This window comes from Panulirus ornatus, chromosome 7 (assembly GCF_036320965.1).
Source record: "Panulirus ornatus isolate Po-2019 chromosome 7, ASM3632096v1, whole genome shotgun sequence".
Taxonomy (NCBI): domain Eukaryota; kingdom Metazoa; phylum Arthropoda; class Malacostraca; order Decapoda; family Palinuridae; genus Panulirus; species Panulirus ornatus.
In genome coordinates, this window is record NC_092230.1 from 43977735 (window position 1) to 43983734 (window position 6000).

Consider the following 6000-nt stretch of genomic DNA (forward strand, 5'->3'; position numbering starts at 1 on the left):
TACGCGGAAATGATGTTTGTAGCAGCGTCGTAGAAACAAGTGAATATCCAGACATAACGTAACGGGTAAGTGTTTATGGGCGTAGCGGGTTATTTCAGCTTGTATGTATCGCTTTTTTTATGTTTATTGAGGGTGGGGGTGGACATATCAGGTGTGAGGCAAGAGTAAGGTTTTTATTTTGTTTTGGTGGTTTGCTAAGGAGTGATTTGGTAAGGAGGGACCGACGAATGTTTGTAGTGGCTGGGGCAGTTCTACTGACTGTTTTGGATGCATTGTTTTGTGTGGTTTGCAACCTGTTTGCTTTGGAGAGGGTGGAAGACCAGGTAAGAGGTCTTTGTTTTTTCTTTTCAGTGTGTGTTCTGAGGACATTCAGTTCCTGTGTTGCCTTCGTGATGACGGTTCTGGTGAGGGAAGTGAATGTCGCACGCCATGCCTTGAACGGCTGGTGTTTCGTTCATTGGAGGTGATCGTCCATTCAAGAGTGATTGGAGTCTTCGAGTTGGAATCGTGTCTTTGCAGGGTTAAAAGAACCGACTGAAAACGACCATCACATTGTGGTTTGCTAGTGGGTAATGGGAGGTGATGTGGGAAGAGGGGTTGGAGACAGAAACTGCCGCCTGTAGAATGGTTTTTTTTTTTTTTTTCATGTTTAAAGGTGAAGCCTTTGTCAGTGACTCTCGCCTTGCGACCCGGCTATGAAAAGGGCCCAGCACTGTTTATCACTGTTGTGGAGGGTAGTTCAAAGGAAGGTTCAGCGTGAGGAGGTGTCGGGGTACAGTGTCAAAACGCCCTGTTGGTGTCCTTTGGCACACGACGCGGTGAAGGAAGGGGGGACGCCTCTGTGGTTGGATGGTGCCATTTGGGGTATGTCATGCGAAGCCAGGGCGTCTGGTGGTGGGTTCGAGCGAGTGGTTGGTTCTGAAGCCATTAATTTTTGTCTTTGATCTTGACCAAGTTTGAGATCCAAGAGGACTTTCATACAGTGTATGACACTTGGCGCAATGCATGAGGCACCAGTGGTGTGTGTGTGTGTGATCTGGACCTGACCACCTGCTGGAGGACGTGCCATGACCTATACCAGCTGTGAGCATTGACTGGTCACCGATCGCGGTCACGACGCACCACCTGTGTGATCATGACGTCACCCTCTGTGGTCATAACCCCCACCCGCTGTGATCATGACGTCACCCTCTGTGGTCATAACCACACCAGCTGTGGTCATGACGTCACCAGCTGGTGGGGGAGGCCTTCACATCTCCCCAGCTGTGGGCAAGTTTCACTCTAGGTAGGCGTGGCGCACACGTGAAGTTGGTGGTGTGGTGTGGACGCTCCAGGACGAACTTGCTTGGCTGAGCGCTCTCTCCTTATCTCACAGCACATCCGATGTGTCTCCTCCAACCCTGGTGCTAACCCCTACATCCCCACCACCACTACAGTCCTCACCACCACTGCCCCACCATCACCACCACTACAGTCATCACCACCACAGCCTCACCATCACCACCACAGCCTCACCATCACCACCACTGCAGTCATCACCACCACAGCCCCACCACCACTACCACTACAGTCATCACCACCACAGCCCCACCATCACCACCACAGCCCCACCACCAGTACCACTACAGTCATCACCACCACTACAGTCATCACACCACAGCCCCACCATCACCACCACAGCCCCACCACCAGTACCACTACAGTCATCACACCACAGCCCCACCATCACTACCACTACAGTCATCACACCATAGCCCCACCATCACTACCACTACAGTCATCACACCATAGCCCCACCATCACTACCACTACAGTCATCACACCATAGCCCCACCATCACTACCACTACAGTCATCACACCACAGCCCCACCACCACTACCACTACAGTCATCACACCACAGCCCCACCATCACTACCACTACAGTCATCACACCATAGCCCCACCATCACTACCACTACAGTCATCACCACCACAGCCTCACCATCACTACCACTACAGTCATCACCACCACAGCCCCACCACCAGTACCACTACAGTCATCACACCATAGCCCCACCATCACTACCACTACAGTCATCACACCATAGCCCCACCATCACTACCACTACAGTCATCACACCACAGCCCCACCATCACTACCACTACAGTCATCACACCACAGCCCCACCATCACTACCACTACAGTCATCACACCACAGCCCCACCATCACTACCACTACAGTCATCACCACCACAGCCCCACCATCACTACAGTCATCACCACCACAGCCCCACCACCACTACAGTCATCACCACCATCACCCAAGGCCTCGCACCACTCACCAAGCATCACCACAGAGCCATCATCGCTACACCTCTCCGTACATTCACTTGTCCTCGCTGGTGGGCCACATCCAGCCTGTGTCGTTTGCTGTGAACTCCACACTGAGACCGTACCTTTATTAATGTTCGATGACGCCAACGAATGACGTGGGGCGGGCGCACAGCAATGTGTCAGCGGTATATACCAAGCGTCACTTGAGCGGACCGCGCACCACCGGGGAGCGTAACGTTCACCACCAAGCCTAGCAATGCACTGATGAGTCCCGTCATCCACCGCCACATATATATGTGTGTGTGTGTATGTGTGTGTGTCGCCGCCATCAACGGGTGTCCGGTGCGTCGATGTTTCACCTCGTTTCGGACGCGCGCGCACTAGTTAGCCTATCGCACTTGTGACCGTTATTAGAGAAAGCACAATTTCTTTTTCTTATTCTTTTATTTCATTTTCAAATCAGCGATCTCGATGCTCATTTGGTTTTGTAGTTGTGTACACACACCCGCCGAAGGGTATGATTAATGTTTCCGAGTTACGATGCAAGACGATCGGAGTTTGTGGTTTTCTGTCCTTCTAGAACAAGTAAGTGGTGACACTTGAATGCATCGCTTGGTGTGAGGAGCGTTCCATATTTGTTTTGTTTTTTATCGCCGGCAGTGAGCGATGGAAATCGTTGTGGGGTGGGGAAGGGAGTTTGGGGTTGGGGAAAGGGGGTTGGTGTTTTGAAAAAGGGGCAGGTGCATGCGAGCGATATCGCGCGGAGGGTGAACGAAGCCTAGTGGGGTCGTGCGTTCTAGGAAAGGAGTCGACGCTTGGAAAAACCCGCGGTGGGACTGGGCTCCCAACAACCAGCTGCCCTTGACGTCACCCACCCCCACGCCCACACACACACACACACACACACACACGTGAAAATTCCAGGCGCGTGTGTGGTTGGACAAGACCGTGATGTTCTCCGTGGAGGACAGGGGGAATACTAGTAGCCTGTGGGTGGCGGGTGGCTTCCGGCCGATGCTATTATGGTGGTGGACCAGTTGCTATGGAGAGAGAGAGAGAGAGAGAGAGAGAGAGAGAGAGAGAGAGAGAGAGAGAGAGAGAGAGAGAGAGAGAGAGAGGCTTCTTGTCATTAATGGGCCAGTTCTTGTGATTGTGGGGGAGGGGAGAGGGGGGGGGGGGAGGAGGGCTTCGTGTTGCTATCGATAACCTATGCCCATACCCATATTCGCCATTTCCCGCGTTAGCGAGGTAGCGTTAAGAACAGAGGACTAAGCCTAAGAGGGAAAAGCCTCACTTGACCCCCTTCTCTGTTGCTTCTTTTGGAAAAGTAAAAACTGGAGGGGAGGATTTCCAGCCCTCCGCTCCCTCCCTTTTTGGTCGCCTTCTATGACAAGCAGGGAATACGTAGGAAGTGTTCTTTCTCCCCTATCCCCAGGGATTATATATATATATATATATATATATATATATATATATATATATATATATATATATATATATATATATATATATATATTCTTAAGAGTCCACGGGGAAAATGAAACACGATAAGTTACCAAGTGCACTTGCGTGTAATAATCACATCATCAGGGGAGACACAAGAGAGAAATATAACAGTCAGTTGATATACATCGAAGAGACGTAGCTATAACGCCATTTGGTAAACATGGGATATATATATATATATATATATATATATATATATATATATATATATATATATATATATATATATAATTGCTGGTTCTTATGCCCATAGACGTTGAAATCAAGAGTATTACAATTGCAAGTTTTCTGCGAAGTGAAGCCAGGTCATCGGCTGAACCAAAAAGACTTGTAACATTACTAGTGCGGAACATGACACGTATATCGTTATACTCAGTGGTCAGCGTATTTTCATGATCTAGAATTGTACCATGGGCTAAAGAGGACTGCGAGGAAAGCCCTAGAAGCAGCGCATACACTAGTGGAAGCTCCAGAAGCAGCGCATACACAAGTGGAAGCTCCAGAAGCAGCGCACACACAAGTGGAAGCTCTAGAACAGCGCATATACTAGTGGAAGCTCCAGAAGCAGCGCACACACAAGTGGAAGCTCCAGAAGCAGCGCACACACAAGCGGAAGCTCTAGAAGCAGCGCACACACAAGTGGAAGCTCTAGAAGCAGCGCATACACTAGTGGAAGCTCCAGAAGCAGCGCACACACAAGTGGAAGCTCCAGAAGCAGCGCATACACTGGTGGAAGCTCTGGAAGCAGTGCATACACTAGTAGAAGCTCTAGAAGCAGCGCATACACTAATGGAAGCTCCAGAAGCAGCGCACACACAAGTGGAAGCTCCAGAAGCAGCGCATAAGCTGATGGAAGATTCCACGGAAAAACTACGTCCGACTTCATCAGTTGGGCTGAGATTTCAGGTCAGTTTGGTACATAAGTGATCGACCAGGAGAAGGGCAGTCCAGCCAATAGCTAGAACGAGAACCAAAAGGGCAGCAGGCCGGCCGGATGAAGAACAATGCCCTTGTGTAAGCTTCATCTATCGCTGATGTGTTATTCTACTTAAGCTGAAACGTTTAGCATAAATGTCTCCCTATATCTCTGCTCTAACCTCCATCGCCTCATTATCAGGAACAGACGAAGAAAGGCAGCATTAGCTCACATCCATTCTCTATCTGTCATGTGCAATGCGACAAAGCCACATTTTGCTGTCCATATCCAGGCTCCACAGACCTTTCCATGGTATTTCCCAGCCGCTTCAAATGGCTGGTTCAGTCCATTAGCAGCACTTCGACCCCTGTATACCATATTGTTCCATTTGACTCTATTCCGTGTACGCCTTTCACCCTCCTGCATGTTCAGTCCGCGATCACTCAAAGTATTTTTCACGCCATCCTTCCATCCCCAGTTTTGTTTCCCGCTTCTCTTTGTTCCCTACACTTCTGACACATCTAGCCTCTTTGTCAACCTTTCCTTACTCATTCTTTCCATTTTGTCCAAACCATTTCAGCACACCCTCTTCTGCTCTCTCAACCACTCTTTTTATTACCACACATTTCTCTTTCCCTTTCACTACTTTCTCGATCAAACCACCTCACACCACATATTGTCCTCAAACACTTCATTTTCAGCATATTCATCCTCCTCCACACATCTTCAGCTATAACTCCTGCCTCGCATCCATACATCATTAAAACTACGATACCTTTAAACATACCAATTTTCGCCCTCCCAGATAGTGACCTAGTTTTCCTCAGATTTTTTGATGCTCCCAGAATCTTTGCCCTCTTCCCCACCCTATGACTCACTTCCTCTTCCATAGTTCCATTCGCAGCCATATCCACTCCCGGAAATTCAAAACACTTCACTTCCTCCAGTTTTTCTCAATTCAAACTCACACCCCAGCTGATATCTCCCTGAACCCTGCTGAATCTAATTACCTTGCTTTTATTCATCCTCACTCTCTTCTTTCTCCTTTCACACACTCTCCAAACTCAGTCACCAACTTCTGCAGTTTCTCACTCGAATCTTCCCCCGGTGCTGTGTCATGAGCATATTACACCTGGCTCGCCTCCAAGGCCCTCTTATCCCCCATGGACTTCTTTCTCCTCTCTCAAAGACTCCCTCATCATCCCATCCATGAGTAAACTGAACAATCATGGTGACATCGCACATACCTACTGCAAGCCGAC

General features: G+C 49.1%; 2 protein-coding genes across 2 annotated transcripts in view; one reads left to right on the plus strand and one right to left on the minus strand.

The window, feature by feature from the left end:
- Nucleotides 1–2582, minus strand: part of LOC139749651 (uncharacterized) — a 37884-nt gene extending 35302 nt beyond the window's left edge. Inside the window, exon 1 of the mRNA XM_071663821.1 lies at nucleotides 2439–2582. The gene's annotated coding sequence lies outside the window, so the exon portion shown is untranslated. The remainder of the gene's footprint in view (nucleotides 1–2438) is intronic.
- Nucleotides 1–6000, plus strand: part of LOC139749583 (serine protease inhibitor 88Ea-like) — a 142067-nt gene that overhangs the window by 49766 nt on the left and 86301 nt on the right. The window lies entirely within an intron of this gene.